At 38.4% G+C, this 18,156-nt stretch overlaps 1 protein-coding gene across 6 annotated transcripts in view; it reads right to left on the minus strand.

The window, feature by feature from the left end:
- ARB2A (ARB2 cotranscriptional regulator A) overlaps positions 1-13,924 on the minus strand; it is a 483,138-nt gene extending 469,214 nt beyond the window's left edge. For 2 of the 6 annotated variants that reach the window (XM_023730110.1, XM_023730111.1), the window contains exon 1: positions 13,738-13,859. The gene's annotated coding sequence lies outside the window, so the exon portion shown is untranslated. Of the gene's footprint in view, positions 1-13,737 lie in introns of all 6 variants that reach the window. The other 4 variants (XM_023730112.1, XM_004375027.2, XM_012555172.2 and 1 more) reach the window with 4 other exon arrangements.
- Positions 13,925-18,156: the final 4,232 nt, after the last annotated feature.

Here is an 18,156-nt window from a genome sequence, read left to right on the forward strand (position 1 = left end):
ACAGAGCTGGAGAAAAATGTAGAACAAAATTCTAACTCACAAAAAAAGACCAGATTTACTGGCCTGACAGAGACTGGAGAAACTCTGAGAGTATGGCCCCAGACACCCTTTTAGCTCAGTAATGAAGTCATTCCCAAGGTTCAACATTCAGCAAAAGATTAGACAGCCCCATAAAACAAAATGAGACTAATGAGGCACAACAGTCTAGGGACAAGGACTAGAAGGCAGGAGGGGACAGGAAAGCTGGTAATAGAGAACCCAAGGTCGAGAAGGGACAGTGTTGACATGTCGTGGGGTTGTTAACCATTGTTATAAAACAACACATGTACTAACTGTTTAATGAGAAACTATTTGTTTTGTAAACCTTCATCTAAAGTACAGTAAAAAAAATTTTTTTAATAAAAAAAGTTAAAAAAATAGTAATACTTGAATCACAATCACCTGTCTAATATATTAGCAGAAATCACTATATCAGCCACCTAGAAAACAGTAGAAAATGACCATATAAGAATACAATACAGATAATAACGCTTTGGTACTGGAGATAAAATGTCCAAAATGGTCTCCGGTAAATTAAAACCAACTTTGTTTGTCTGAGAACCAAACCTAGAGTTACCCTGTTTAAACTTCATGTCAGAGTCCAACTATAAAATAGATTCCCACCCCCACCTTCACACAATGGAGTAAAGTGGGGAAAAAAAACTAACAGCATAAACTACTACTTGGAGAGTCTTCACGGAATGCCATAACCCAACCATGGCAGGTATGAAGAAAAATTAAAATGAAGCAGTAGACATTCAATTTCCAGCACAACATGTAAAGAGCTCGGAAGTCATCACTGCTGTCCTTACAGCCAAAAAAAATTTAAAAAAAAGCCGAACGAACCAAAAACCAACTATTCTTCTTAGATCCATCAGAGAACTGAGATCACAGGGGAAACTGCTGCCCTGAAAACTAGAGATGGACAGGCTAATACAGGCAATTACAGCTTATAGGGAGCAGAAGCCCAAAAGTAGAAGCCTGCATCTGGAGCCAGTACCAGTAGGAACACTTGAAATTCCAGACTTTGTGCTGATATAGTAATAGGATGAGACATTTCAGGCACAGCGTGGATTAACTTGAGGGTTAAAAAGTCTAGTGGAGGGGCAGTTCAAAGTAGCCCGCACAATTTCACGAGTTTTATCTACAGGAGACCCACCAAGTTCTGGGGCTAAAGATCTGAGAAAAATCCCCTCAAGCTTCTCGCAGGAAGAAAAAAATGTAACCATTCTGAAATACACCCAGAGCCTTCTATTCTCATTAACTAGGCTTAATCAAAGGAAATTATTTTAGCAGAGCCTAACCAAGTTGGGATTTACCAAAACCTAACTGACCTGGAAAAAAAAAAGACAAAAAAAAAAAAACCAGTTGCCACTGAGTAGATTCCAACTCAAGGCAACCCCATGTCTTACATAGTAGAACTGCTTCATAGGGTTTTCTTAGCTGTAATCTTTACAGAAGCAGATCGCCAGGTGATGTTTCTTCCATGGCACAACTGGGTAGGATCAAACCACCAACCTGTAGATTAACAGCTGAGTGCAAATAATCTGCACCACCCAGGGACCTTAGGGAAGAGAAATATGCAAAACTAGGCCCCTCTATCATTCCTGCGTCATTTAAAACTCACTGCCATTGAGCTGATTCCGACTTATGTGTCATCTAAGGGAGGTAGTAAAAAACTGCTGGGAAGCACTTGTGAAGGTTACAGCCCAAACATACAGACTAATTAAAAGACTGTCATCTAATCATAGTTATAGTACACTTCCTTCCCCCTACACTTTACCATCACATCAACAGAGTTCCCGTATAATAATAAAAGATTATAAACTAAAAGAACTACAACCCTCAGATCTTATTTAAGTAAGAGTCTATAGGGAAACCAAAAACAATAGAGGGGGCAAAAAAAGACAAAAACACAGCCTAACTCCTATACATATAACACAAAACCTCACAATAAAAGACTATCTCATTTCCTTTTACCCGAAACATCATATGCAGCTTCGAATAAAAAATTACAAGGCACACTAAATGGCCAAAACATGTTTTCTGAAGAGATAGTGCAAGCATCTGAACTAGACCCAATGTGAGAGAAATTTTTTAATTATCGTATCAAGAACTTAAAATAATCATGTATACCTGACCAAAGCCATGGTATTTTCAATCGCCTCCGATACATGGAAAGCTGGACAATGAAAAAGGAAGACCAAAGAAGAACTGATGCATTTGAATTGTGGTGTTTGTTGGCAAAGAATACTGAAAATACCATGGACTTCCAGAAGAACAAACAAATCTGTCTTAGAGGAAGTATATCCAGAATGCTCCTTAGAAGCAAAAATGGCAAAACTTCATCTCACTTACTCTGGACACATCATCAAGAGGACCAATTGCTGGAGAAGGACATCATGCTTAGTAAAGCAGAGGGTCAGTGAAAAAGAGGGAGACCCTCAATAAGAGAATTGACACAGCAGTTTCAACAGTGGGCTCAAACACAGCAATGATTGTAAGGACAGCACAGGAGAGCAACATTTCGTTCTGTTATATATAAGGTCACTATGGATCAGAGCTGACTCGACAGCACCTAACAACAACATAATTAATGTGCTAAGAGCTATCATGGAAAAAAAGGACAACATGCAAGAGAAGATGGATAATATAAGCAGGGAGATGAAAACTCTAAAAATCAAAAAAGAAATGCTGGAAACAAAAAACACTATAACAAAAATGAAGAATGCCTGTGGTGTGTTCACCAGTAGACCAGACACAGCTGAAGAAAGAATCAATGAGCCTGAAAATATGGCACCAGATATTTCCAAAACTGAAAAGCAAAGAGAAAAAAGACTGAAAAAAAAAAAAAAAAAACAAAACAGAACATCCAAGAACTGTGGGATAACTACGAAACGTATAACATACACAAAAGGGGTATACCAGAAGAAACAGAAAGAAAAAAAATTTTGAACTAATAATGACTGATATTTTCCAAAATTAATGACAAACATCAAACCACAGATCGAGGAAGCTCAAAGAACACCAAACGGGGTAAATACCAAACAATATACACCTCAGCATATCATATTCAAATTGCAAAAAATCAAAGGCAAACAGAAACTCTTGAAAGAACCCAGAGGGGGAAAAAACACCTTACCTATAAAGGAACAAGAATAAGATTTACATTGGACTTCTCCTCAGAAATCACGTAAGCAAAAAAAAGAGTAAATTATTTAAAGTGTTGAAAGAAAAAAAAAACTAAACTAGAATTCTGCATCCAGAGAAATTATCCTTCAAAAGTGAAAGAAAAATGAAGAGTTTCTCAGACAAACAAAAATTGAAGTAATCTGCCACCAGTAGACCTGCCTTGCAAGAAATGTTAAAGAAGGTCTTCAGAGAAAAGGAAAATGATATTGGTCAGAAACTCGGCTCTACATAAAGAAAGAAAGAATGTTAAAGAAGGAATAAAGGTAAAGTACAAACTTTTTCTTAACTGATCTCATCCATGCTTGTTCAAAATAATAATAGCAACAATGTATCAGGTGATTATACTCTATGGATAAATGAAATGAATGACAGCAATGTAATAAGGGATGAGAAAGAGAAATTGAGAATGCTCTAAGGTACCTACAAGAAGCCCTAGTGGCCCAACGGTTAAAGCGCTCAACTGCTGAGAGGTCAGTGGTTTGAACCCACCAGTGGCTCATCCAGGAGAAAAGACCCAGCGATCTGCTCCTGTAAAGATTACAGCCTACAAAGCTGTATGGGACAGTTCCGCTCTGTCCTATAGGGCCACTACGAGTTGGAATTGACTTGATGGCACACAACACTACTGGTGAAGCAGAACATTGTTACTTAAAAGTGGCTGAGACTAGTTGTCAGGAGAAAGATGTGGCAGTCTGCTTCCATAAAGCTTACAGTCTTGGAAACCCTATGGGTAGTTTTACTCTGTCCTACACGGTCACTATGGTTTTTTGGTTAGATTAGTTGTAAATATCTATTACAAATTCTAGGGCAACCGTTGAGAAAATTAAAAGAATATAAACAATATGTTACCAAAGGAAAAAAAACAGAATCACTTAAAATGCTCAATTAAAACCAGAAAAAAAAGAAAAAGAAGTGAAGACCAAAAAAGGAACAAAAAACAAAGAGCAATAAAACGTATATAGTAAAAACTAATCCAACCATATAATAATCACTTTAAGTGAAAGTAAGGCTAAATACAGCAATGAAAAGATGGACACTATTAAACTAGATATAAAAACAAAACTCTACTATATGTTATCAACAAGAAACCCACTTTAAACATAAACACAAAAGCAGATAAAAACTAAAGATATAGAAGTTTAGGAGGAAGCGGGGCCAAGGTGGTCAAGTAGTCAGATGCTTCCGGTGGTCCCTATTACAACAAAGACTCAAAAAAACAAGTGAATCAATTATATATGACAATCTAGGAGCCCTGAACATCAAAGGCAAAGTTGAGGAATCAGACTGAGTGGCAGGGGGAGGGAGAGACGGTTGAGAAGCAGTGAGGAGTTGCCAGACCTGACCTGGTGGGAGCCAGAGCCCTTCAGGCCAGATCACCTCATGTGCGCAGTACAAAGACGAGTCGATCAGACTAAGCTCAGACTACTCAGCAGAAAGCATGCAGGCAAGAAGGCAATGGGATGACATATATAAAGCCTTGAAGAAAAAAAAATTGCCAGGCAAGACCTAAATACCCAGCAAAACTTTCTCTCAAATATGATGGCGAAATTAGGGCATTTCCAGATAAACAGAAGGTTAGGGACTTTACAAAAGCCAAACCAAAATTGCAAGAAATACTGAAGGGAGTCCTCTGGTTAGAAAATCAATAACATGAGATAACAACCCAGGACTAGAACACGGATAGAGCAAATAGATATCAACCCAGATATGGAAGGCACAAAAATAAATCAAAGCTAAGACACTGAAAATAGTGAGAAAGAGATGTCAATATGTAAAAGATAACAACATTAAAACAAAAAAGCAGAACTAAAAAATATAAACATAGATTTTTCATATAGAGAGGAAGTCAAGGCAATATAAAGAAACAAAAATACTGGTTTAAACTTAGAAAAATAGGGGTAAATATTAAGGTAACCACAAAGGAAACTAAAAATCCTACACATCAAAATAAAAAGCAAGAAAAACATAAAGATTCAGCAAACACAAAACCAACAATGAAAAAAATACATAAAGAAAAATGACAGCACAAAATTAAGTGGAACAAAGAAACTGTCAACAATGCACAAAAAAAGACATCAAAATGACAGCACTAAACTCATACCTATCAATCACTACACTGAATGTAAATGGACTAAATGCAGCAATAAAGAGACAGAGAGTGGCAGAATGGATTAAAAAAAAAACACTATCTATATGCTACAAGAGACACAACTTGGACTTAAAGACACAAACTAAAACTCAAAGACTGGAAAAAAATATATCAAGCAAATAACACTCAAAAAAGAGCAGGAGTGGCAACATAAATCTCTGACAAGACAGACTTTAAAGCAAAATCCATCACAAAGAATAAGGACACTATATAATGATTAAAGGATCAATACACCGTGAGGACATAACTATAATAAATATTTACGCACCCAAAGACAGGGCTCCAAAATACAAAAACTCCAACAACATTGAAAAGAGAGATAGACAGCTCCACAATAATAATAGGAGACTTCAACACACCACTTTCGGTGAAGGATAGAAGAACATCCAGAAAGAAGCTCAATAAAGACACAGAAGATCGAAATGCTACAATCAACCAACTTGATCTCACAGACATATACCAAATGCTCCACCCAACAGCAGCCAAGCCTTTTCTTTTCCAACACATATGGAACATTCCCCAGAAAAGACCACCTATTAGGCCATAAAGCAAGCCTTAACAAAATCCAAAGCATCAAAATATTACAAAGCATCTTTCCTGACCATAAAGCCATAAAAGTAGAAATCAACAACAGAAAATGCAAGGGAAAAAAATCAAATCCTTGGAAACTGAACAACACCTTGCTGAAAAACTACTGGGTTATAGAAGAAGTTAAGGATGTAATAAAGAAACTCATAGAATCAAGTAAGAATGAAAACAGATCCTAACAAAAACTTTGGGACACAGTGAAAACAGTGCTCAGAGGTCAGTTTATAGCAATAAATGCAAACATCCAAAAAGACGAAAGGGCCAAAATCAAAACACTAATATTACAACAGGAACAAGTAGAAAGAGGCAGGAAAAGAAGCCCTCAGACACCAGAAGAAAAGAAATAATACGAATCACAGCAGAATTAAATGAAATAGAGAATAGAAAAACAATTGAAAGAGTTAACAAGATTGAAAGCTGGTTCTTTGAAAAGATCAACAATCGATAAACCACTGGCCAAACCGACAACAGAAAAACAAGAGAGAAAGCAAATAACCCGTATAAGAAATGAGATGGGTGATACCACAACAGACCTAACTGAAATTAGAAGAATCATAACAAAATACTATCAAAAATTGTACTCTAACAAATTTGAAAACCTAGAGGTAGATAGAAACTCACTATCTATCTAAACTAACACAAACAGAGGCAGAACAACTAAGTAAACCCATAACAAAAGAAGGGATTGAAAAGGTAATTTAAAAACTCCCAACAAAAAAAAGCCCTTGCCCGGATGGTTTCACTGCAGAATTCTACCAAACTTTCAGAGAAGAGTTAACACCAATAGTACTACTAAAGGTATTTCCCAGCATAGAAAAGGATGGAATACTTCCAACTCATTCTATGAAGCCAGCATAACCCTGATACAAAACCAGGTAAAGGCACCACAAAAAAAGAAAATTACAGACCAATATCCCTCATGAACACAGACGCAAAAATCCTCAACAAAATTCTAGCCAATAGAATTCAACAACGTATCAAAAAGTTATTCACCATGACCAAGTGGGATTTATACCGGGTATGCAGGGATAGTTCAACATTAGAAAAACAATCAATGTAATCCATCACATATATAAAATAAAAGACAAGAGGCACATGATCTTATAAGTTTATGCAAAAAAGGCATTTCACAAAGTCCAACACCCATTCATGATAAAAACTCTCAACAATAGGAACAGAAAGGAAATTCCTCAACATAATTAAGGGCATTTATACAAAGCCAACAGCCAACATCATCCTAACTGGAGAGAGTCTGAAAGCATTCCCCTGGAGACGGAAATCAGACAAGGATGCCCTTTATCACCACTCTTATTCAACATCATGCTGGATGTCCTCGCCAGAGCAATCAGGCTAGAAAAAGAAATAAAGGGCATCTAAATTGGTAAGGAAGAAGTAAAAGTATCTCTATTTGCAGATATGATCTTACATACAGAAAACTCCAAAGAATCCACAAGAAAACTACTGGAACTAATAGAAGATTTCAACAAAGTATCAGGATACAAAATAAACATAATAAAGTCAATTGGACTCCTCTACACCAACAAAAAGAACTTTGAAGAGAAAATCACAAATCAATACCATTTACAATAGCCCCCAAGAAGATAAAATCTAACCAGAGACATAAAAGACCTATACAATGAAAACTACAAAACCCACTGCAAGAAGCCAAAAAAGACCTGCATAAGTGGAAAAACATACCTTGCTCATGGATAGGAAGTCTCAACATTGTGAAAATGTCAATTCTACCCAAAGCGATCTACAGATACAATGCAATCCTGATACAAATTCCAAAGGCATTTTTTAATGAGATGGAGAAACAAATCACCAACTTCATATGGAAAGGGAAGAGGCCCCAAATAAGTAAAGCATTACTCAAGAAGAAGAACAAAGTGGGAGGCTTCACACTACCTGATTTTAGAACCTATTATACCACCACGGTAGTCAAACCAGCCTGGTACTGGCACAACAACAGATACATAGACCAATGGATAATGGAGAATCCAGACACAAATTCATCCATCTATGAGCAGCTGACATTTGACAAGGGCCCAAAGTTCGTTAACTGGGGAAAAGACAATCTCTTTAACAAATGGTGCTGGCATAACTGGATATCCCTGCAAAAAACTGAAACAAGACCCATACATCACACCATGTACAAAAACTAAGTCAAAATGGATCAAAGACCTAAATATAAAATCGAAAACAATAAAGATCATGGAAGAAAAAATAGGGACAAAGCTAGCAGCCCTAATACATGGCATAAACAATACGAACCATAAGTAACAATGCACAAACACCAGAAGAGAAACTAAACAACTGGAAGCTCCTAAAAATCAAATACTTATGCTCATCAAAAGTCTTTACCAAAAGAGTAAAAAGACAACCTACAGACTGGGAAAAAAAATTTGGCTATAACAAATCCGATCAGCATCTAATCTCTAAAATCTACAAGATACTGCAAAACCTCAACAACAAAACAGCGAACAACCCAATTAAAAAATGGGCAAAGGATATGAATGGACACTTCACCAAAGAAGACATTCAGGTGGCTAACAGACACATGAGAAAATACTCACGATCATTAGCCAATGGAGAAATGCAAATCAAAACTACAATAAAATATCATCTCACCCCAACAAGGCTAGCATTAATCAAAAACACACAAAATAATAAATGCTGAAGAGGTTGTGGAGAGACTGGAACACTTATACACTGTTGGTGGAAATGTAAAATGGTACAACCACTTTGGAAATTGATTTGGTGTTTCCTTAAAAAGCTAGAAATAAAAGTACTATATGATTCAGCAATCCTGCTGCTTGGAACATATCCTAGAGAAATAAGAGCCATCACATGAATAGATATATGCAAACCTATGTTCACTGCAGCACTGTTCACAATAGCAAAAATATGGGAACAATCTAGGTGCCCATCAACAGACGAATGGATAAACAAATTATGGTATATTCACACGATGGAATACTACACAATGATAAAAAAACGATGAATCTGTGAAACATAACATGGAGGAATCTGGAAGGCATTATGCTGAGTGAATTTAGTCAGTGGCAAAAGGACAAGTATTGTATAAGACCACTATTGTAAGAACTCAATAAAAGGTTTAAACACAGAAGAAAACATTCTTTGATGATTACGAGGTGGGGAAGGAAGAAGAGGGGTATTCACTAACTAGATAGTAAAAAAGAATTATCTTAGGTGAAGGGAAGGACAACACACACTATAGGGGAAGTCAGCACAACTGGACTAAACCAAAGCTGAGAAGTTTCCTGAATACAATCAAACACTTCGAGGGACAGAGTAGCAGAGGCGGGTGTCTAGGGACCATGCTTTCAGAGGACATTAAGGTCAACTGGCATAAGAAAGATTATTAAGAAAATGTTCTGCATCCTACTTGGTGAGTGGCATTTGGGGTCTTAAAAGCTAGTGAGCAGCCATCTAAGATGCATCAATTGCTCCCAACCACCTGGAGTAAAGGAGAATGAAGAACATCAAAGACACAAGGCAAGTATTAGCCCAAGAGATAGAAAGGGCCACACAAACCAAAGACTTTATCAGCCTGAGACCAGAAGAACTAGACGGTGCCCAGCTATCACCAATGACTGCCCTGACAGGGAACACAACAGAGAGTCCTGATGGAGCAGGAGAAAAGTGGGGTGCAGAACTCAAATTCTAGTAAAAAGACCAGACTTAATGATCTGACTGAGACTGGAGGAACCCTGGAAAGCATGGCCCCGGGACTCTCTGTCAACCCAGAACTAAGGACATTTCCAAGGCCAACTCTTCAGACAGAGATTAGGCTGGACTATGGCACATAAAGTGATACTCGTGAGGAGTGTGCTTCTTAGCTCAAGGAGATACACGACTAGATGGGCAGCTCCTGTCCGGAGGTGAGATGAGAAGGCAGAGAGGGTCAGGAGCTGGATGAATGGACACAGGAAATCAGCGTGGAAAGAAGAAGCGTTCTGGGAGTGTGCTGTCACAGTATAGGGAGAGCAGCTAGGGTTACGTAACAGTGTGTGTATAAATTTTTGTATGAGAGACTAATTTTAATTGTAAACTTTCACTTAAAGTACAACAATAATATAAAATAAAATAAAAAGTAAAGATATGGCAGCAAGATGGAAGAGTAGGTAACTCCAAGTTTGTGCCCCCGACAAAAGAAACGCTGAAAAACAAACAGAAAACTTTCAGATCTCACTTTGTCAGAACTCTGAAAAACAGTCAAAGGTTTATAACAACCAAGTAAACACTGAATCAAGAAAAAGACAACTTGAAATAGAAAGTTTTGTGCCTTTTTTACCCTTCCTGTATCCCAAACCCCTCCCCAGCTTGGGAGTCAGCCTGAAGACGGCAGCCCACATTTCTAGTATCGACTCTGGTTCCTGACAAAACAAAGTAGACCTTATTTAGAAATTATTGAGTTTATCTGTTCTAACCTGTCCAGTGGCTACGTGAAGGACTGACTCAAGGTGCTCATCACTTTTCACCTGTCTTGTAACTCACTAGGGTGGAAAAGCAGCAGGCATTGCTGGAAAAAAACGTAAAGCAATCAACCCATAGCCACGAGGGGCAAAGATTACAATTGAGACGTAAAATAGACCACCAAAGGCTTGAAAGAAAAAGCCTGGGAGAGAGTTTACTTGGGATATTAGGGCATTCAAAAGCACCCACGTCCATACAGGAATTTAGAAAGTCATGTCATACTCAGGGCAAGAATCAAGCTCAGAAAAAACTTCTGAGAAAAACCTAAGCTTTCACCTCAGGCTGATCTCTAGGCTCAGAGTAAGCCTGACTAAGTGTCAGTGAGTGCACAGCACAAAATTAATCTGCAGACTGGAAAAGGTGTTTTGTTGTTGCTGGTATTTTATTTGGTTTTGTTTTTTTGCTTTTTTTAGCCCTTGATGTTCACAAAAATCTCTGTCAAAATAGTAAATGAGCACAAGTTAAAGGAACATGTACTTCATGTAATGAGGCAACAAAGAATAGTCTTTGCAAAAATAGTTTGAAAAGCTCACTAAACAAAGTGACCACTACAGCCTTTAACAATCAACAAAACAGGAAACCCTGGAGAAGTAAAATCTGATTTCTAGATTTCCAGAGTAATCACATTACAATATTCAAATGTCCAGTTATAAACAAAAACCACAAGACATACACAGAAATAGGAAAGGATGGCCTCATTCAGAGATACAAAATAAAGTGACAAAAACTGTCCCTAACGATGTCCAGACCTTGGATTTACTACACGAAGATTTTTAACTACTGTCTTAAATATGCTAAAAGAGCAAAAGGAAAACATAAACAAAAAAAGAAAAAAAATCAGAAAAATGATGAGTGAACAAAATGAGACTATCAATAAAGAGACAGAAATTATAAGAAGGAAACAAAAAAATTCTGGATGTATAAAGTAAAGTAACTGAAATGAAAAATTCACTAAAAATATTCAAAAGCAGATCTGAGCAGGCAAAGAAAGAATCAGTAAACTTGAAGATAGGACAATTGAAATTATACAGTCTGAGGAGTAGGAAAAAAAGAATAAAGAAAAATGAACAGAACTTAAAGGACTAGTGAGAAACCATCAAATGGACCAATATACACAATACAGGAGTCACAGAAGAAAAGATAGAATAATGGCACAAAGAATATTTGAAGAAATAATAAACAAAAATATCCCAAATTTGATGAAAGACATGAATCTACATATCTAAGATGTTCGGCAAACTCCAAGTAGGATAAACCCAAAGAGATTCACACTGAAATACATTATAATCAAATACATTATAATACATTATAATCAAAAGCCAAAGATAAAGAATCATAAAAGCAACAAGAGAGAAGCAACTCATTACGTACAAAGGAAACTCAATAAGATTAAGTCAATTTCTTACCAGAAATTATGCAGGTCAAAAGGCAATGTGATGACATATTTAAAGTGTCATGACATAAATAAATAAATAAATAAATAACCTGTCAACCAAGAATTATATGTCTGGCAAAACTCTCTCAAAAATAAGGGAGAAACTAAGGCATTACCAGATAAACAAAAGCTAAAGGAATTCATTACCACTAGACCTGCCCTGGAGCCCTCGTGGTGCAGTGGTTAAGAGCTCAGCTGCTAAACAAAAGGTCAGGAGTTCAAATCCACCAGCCACTCCTTGGAAATCTATGGGGCAGGTCTACTCTGTCCTGTAGGGTCACTATGAGTTGAAATCGACTCAACAGCAACAGGTTTGGGGTTTTTTTGGTTTAGTTTAGACCTGTCCTACATGAAATGCCAAAGGCAGCACTTCAGGTTGAAATGAAAAGATGCTGGAAAGTAATTCAAAGCCATATGAATACAGATCTCCAGTAAAGTTAACTGCATAGACAAACATAAAAGCCAGTATTACTGCACTTTTTTTTTGTAATTCTACTTTTTATGTCCTATGTGATTTAAAGGAAAAGTGCACTAAAAAATTATAAATCTATGTTAAAAAACACAAATGTAGAAAGCTGTAATTTGTAATATCGACAACATAACGAGGGGATAGAGCTTTACAGCAGGGGAGTTTTCATATGCTACTGAAATAAAATCGGTATCAGTTCAAACTAGATTGTTGTAAGTTTAGGATATTAATTGTTTTCCCAAGGCAATCACAAAGAAAATATTTTTAAAATATACACAAAGGGAAACAAAACAGTTCACTACCAAAAAAAAAAAAAAAAATCAATGAAACACAATGGCCTAAATACTATTTTTTACCACTTACTAGCACTGCAGCTGCCACTGCCTCAAAGCCATACAAAGCATCCCTAGCCCTTCCATTTAGGCTACACTGGTTAAATGTAGGGAAAACCTAGCTTAAACATCAGAAAAAAGCCTGGTACCAGCACTGACATTAAGATCTTAATTAAGCACATCAAAAAGTCCTCTCTGCCTCTAAATGTTAAATGAATACAGTATATCTGTCCCTCACAACCAAGGATAAAGAATATACCTCTGACACTGCTTTAAGACAAAAGGATACCATGTTTTGCATAATAAATATCCCATCGCCCTGTGCCCAAACCACAGGAACAGGCAAATTTAACAATAATGCTTGTCAATAAATACAGCCAAAAATTAAATAACCAGTTACTTGGCCCAACAAACATACACCCCGGAGAACTACAGGAATATGTTAAATCCGTGAATGAAAGAGAAGACTGCTTCCAAAACATACGTAACTTTATTTCAGAGACAAAAGTATTCAGTTTGGAAAAGAATTCATACAACATCCCACTGAAATGTCCTACAAGTGCCTATGCATGTTACAAGTTTTGAGAACATTTTATAATTGCCCTCTAATCTTCTGCTGCAGTCAATGACTTCTAGTAAAATTTTGGCAGTTGATAACCTTTTTTTTACGGGGGAAAAACATGTAACCAGGAGACCACAATACCTCTCCTCCCGAGAATGCGGAGGGCTCATTACTCTAGTGTCTCCAGGATGGCTCCAAAAACCTCATATGCCCAAATATAAGGCGAGTCATACAGGGAACACACGTGTTCCGTCGAGCCTAGGAAGTGGAAATGGCAGGTGAAACCTGCCCATCAGTAGGATCGGGGACCCAGGGGAGAGGTGTCCGCTGGGAGCGTAGCGTGCCTCCTGACAGCCTCTGGGCCCTGGGGCCAGCAACCCATGCCCAAGACCGATCCTGGCCAGCCCTCTCCTCAGATTTTTGGCCCTGGCCTGACTCCGGCGCTCACATGCCCGCAAGTACAGGTCCTACCTGAGGTCTGCCCCCAGCTACACGGCTGCGGGGGTAGGCGGGAGGAGGCGTGGCCTTCCAGCTCGCCGGTCGAACTCCCTCGTGCGGTAGTTATGACTTTCCCTCTCGGGATCCGCGCCCCGGCCAAGTTCGATTTGCACTTCCGGGGTCCGCAGGAGACCAAAACGTCATTACGCTCGCGACGGCATCGGCGGCAACAACCCGGAAATGGGCTGGGCGTGTTCGCTGGATCGGTTCCTGTGGCGTACTGAGAGGATTGGGAGAAAAAGGCCCGGGGGGATTAGGGGTTGTCGTCTTCTTTACGGACCGTCTCTACTCGCCTTTCTTTCACTCTCCCTTATGAAGCAGGAGACGCCTTTCCTGGACAGCCTTAGAAGATGAGGCCACCCTGAAGCCTCGTTCTTCCAAGCGGAAGTTTTAAAAATTTCAGAAGTGTCCTTGCAGTGAATTTCCCACACCCTTAGTCTTAGTTTATCCGGCTTTAGCCGGCCCGATTAACCCCAGAGGTGGGAAAGTTTAGATTTGTAAAATAAATTTATCTCTAAACTATGACTTACGTAAAAATCTTAATGTAGTTCTTAATTATCTTCTGGTGTATGATATATGAATAAAGGTAGTACTGATTGCAACTTCAATTAATCAATTTAGCTCAATGTGCTCTTCCTGCTGCTAGTATTAAGAATAAACCTAAATATTTAATTCATTTCTTGGCACTTTTTAAAAGGTCTTTTGATAACATTTTAGCAATATGTAGGTTTCTGGATAAGTTCATGGAATAAACTTATTTTAACAAGGTTGTGAAAACTTGCATTTTAAGAATAAACTAATTTGATTTCTGGAAAGAAATGTCAGGATCATGTATTAAGTATGCCTTTCAAAATTAGGTTGGTTTTTATAATTGCTTAATCCCAAGAAATACGACTCTTTAGAGAAGAATGGCAAATAAATGTGTTCACTTGCAAAAAGTTTAAATACAGTCTCCAATTATTTAGTGTAATAATAAACGATACTGTTCGGAATCATACACTTGGATACAAAATAATGTATAATTTATAATTACAGTCCAGAAAAATGATTCATTTTAAAAAGAATAGCTCCCACCTGCTTTTTCCAAGGTATAGATAACTGGGCCAATATATCAATAATTCATCATTATCACAATTTATTTCTTTCTGTAACTTCAGCTACTCAGAATTCCTTACTGTAACAAAAGATAAGCCTGGATAAAAAGGTCTTTAAAACGAAAAAACCAAACCTGTTGCCATCCAGTTGATTCCAACTCATAGCGACCCCATAGGACAGAATAGAACTGCCCCATGGGGTTTCTAAAAGCGGCTGGTGGATTCGAACTGCTGATCTTTTTTTGCTTTGCAGCTATAGCTCATAACCCCTGTGCCATCAGGGGTTCTATGTAAAAATAACCAAAAAAAAAAAAAAATCTGATTGCCATCAAGTCAATTCCAACTCATAGCGAGCCTATAGGACAGAGTAGAACTGTTCCGTAGGGTTTCCAAGGAGTGACTGGTGGATTCAAACTGCTAACCTTTCAGTTAGCAGTCATCACTCTTAACCACTGTGCTACCAGGGGTCCTATGTAAAAATAGGAAGATAATATTAGCATTCTAATGACGGTTGAGGAGCCCTGGTGGCATAGCGGTTAAGAGCTGGGCTGCTAACCAAAAAGTTGGCAATATTCAAATCCACCAGCCACTCCTTGGAAACCTTATGGGGTAGTTCTACCCTTTCCTATAGAGTCGCTATGAGTTGGAACTGACTTGACGGCACCTAACAATAACGACAGTTGAAATTTCTCTTTACTTCACTCAAACGGGAATCTTATGGGTGTTGATGTTCTGTTTATCTATGTAGTCTGTTTATTCAGAACATTAGGTTAAAAGGTATCTGTCTTAATGGTAGATTCGGGACTAGCAATGGGAGCAACCAATTTTTAATTTTTGCTAAGACTCTTAGAGCATTTATTTATTTATTACACAACCATTCCTTTTCATGTATGCTCTGGGGCCACAAAGCTGAAAGAGGAAGACCCTCGAAGAGATGTATTGACACAGTGGCTGCAACAATGGGCTTAAGCACAAAACAACCATTGTGAGGATGGCACAGGACCAAGCAGTGTTTTGTTCTGTTGTAGGTAGGATCACTATGAGTAGGAACCGACTCATCAGCACCTAATAACAACAACCCTCAAGCAGCTAGGGAGATGGAAAGGCTAATGGCTGACAAATAAAACAACATTTACAATATTCCTAAAAGAGGCACTCCTGGACCACTCTTAAAGTATGCTTCATTCCTACAGTTTGTACTTCTTTATCTCAGCTCCTTGAATGTTTCCTTCCCAACACCAGAGAATGGAATTTGCTTATTTATGGATTCATTTATTTGCAAATGCACTTAACCTACTGCCTAGCCCTGCCCCATCCCACTAAAATGTAAACTTAACTTTATCTTGTCTTTTTAACTGATAAATCCTTAACCCTACATCAGGGCCTGTCACAAAGTAGACAATATTTGTAGAATGAATGAACGACCACAGTGGTACATACTATGTTGGAGAAACTTAGAAAGGTGTTTAGAAATGGGACAAGAAACAAAGAAGGCAGGTTGGAGGAGAGGGGGGCCAATGTAAAGGAAGTTTTCCTGAGCGGAGAAGGGTTCAGTAGGAGTTAGCCAGGAATAATAACTGGAGGAGGTCAAGGCATTGCAAAATTGTTAGGGAAACTGGTTTCACTTCTGGCTAGAGCTCAGATAGTTTGTAGGGTAGGACTTCAGACTGAAGAGGAAGTTGAGGACCAGATTTTGAAAACCTTTTCATGCCATGCTGAGTAATTTGGATTTTATGCTGCAGACAATCAGGGAATCTGAAGAATCTGAGTGAAAGGAATCATGTTTTTATTTTGGCAGACTCTGGCAATGGTGACCAATTCATTAAAATGATAAACCAAACCAAGCAAACACCACACCCCAGTCTAACCATGAGAAAAACGTCAGACAAACCCAAATTGAGGGTCATGGTACAAAATACCTGACCAGTATTCTTCAGTCAATATTACGAAAAAGAAGGAAAGTGAGGAACTGACGCAGCCAAGAGGAGCCTATGAAGATTAACTATAATGTGGAATCCTGGAACAGTAAAGGCCCTAAGTGGAAAAACTAGTGAAATCAAAATAAAGTGTGAAGTTATTAGTCGAAAAATATATATATATAACCAAACCCATTGCCATCAATTCCGACTCATAGTGACCCTACAGGACAGAGTAGAACTGCCACCTAGGGTTTCCAAGGCTGTATATCTTTATGGAAGCAAATCTCTCTCCAGGGGAGCAGCTGGTAGATTCAAACCCCCAACCTTTCAGTTAGCAGCTGAGCGCTTTAACCACTGCGCAACCAGGGCTTATTAGTTATTACTAATGGTATATAATCTGGGAATAAGGCCAAAATATGGGTGACATGACCTTTCAATGTAATATATGATAGGCCCACCCAAAGATGAGGGGAGTACACTTTTGTTCAACAGTGAACTCACTATTTACTATTGAACACTATGTAACTCTGACTATAAGAATCAGCACCAAGCTGGTTTCTATGAGATGGAAGTCAAATATACCCCAATTTTCCAACTACTGCACCCATTCTAACACCAGCCATTCCTCACTGGCACTCTTTCTCTATTGGGTTTGGCAATGCATTGGGACAGTCACAGAGAATTTATAGAAACAACATAACTGCAATAACAACTTTAATATCAGAGAAGGATACAAACAAAGGATATAAACAGAAATGAAGATGTGCAAAGGGCGAGCTTTTCGAGGGGTCTCAGCACAGGGCCTCAAAAACTAAAAGGAGACTCTCATGTCTCAAAGGGAACTCGCTTACCCTTCTGATAAACCAATGTTTAGTCTCATCCATCAGGAAACTTTCAAACAAGAAACTCAGTTACTTCACTTGGCGGGCTCCGCTATTGATCGCTTTTCTCAGCTCTCCGCCAGGGTTTGGTATTTACACTCTGACGCTATACAAGGCTGTGAATCGGAATTCATTCCATCGTAACGGGTTTGTTTTGTTTTGTGGTGGGGAGAGGGTGGGGCACCATAAGGGTCTGCTTGTTGTCTACACTGCCTCCTTGGCTGTCGCAGGCTTACTCAGCTTGGGAGGGTCGTAGTACAGGGCCTATGTCCAAAGGGCACGCTCTTCTCTTGGTTCTCCTCAAACAGGAAGCACCCCAAAACCTCTGTGAGATTGGCCACTTACTTAAGGACACTCCTCAATTTCAGGTTGTGGCTTTTGCAAACCAACCAATCTGGGCAAGCCACTTATGCAATAGTAAACCGACCAATCCCCTGCAAGTCACTTATGCAGATAGTAAACTGACCAATCACTTGCAAGATTGCGGCCCAACCAATC

This window comes from Trichechus manatus, unplaced genomic scaffold, assembly GCF_000243295.1.
Source record: "Trichechus manatus latirostris isolate Lorelei unplaced genomic scaffold, TriManLat1.0 scaffold00032, whole genome shotgun sequence".
Classification (NCBI taxonomy): domain Eukaryota; kingdom Metazoa; phylum Chordata; class Mammalia; order Sirenia; family Trichechidae; genus Trichechus; species Trichechus manatus.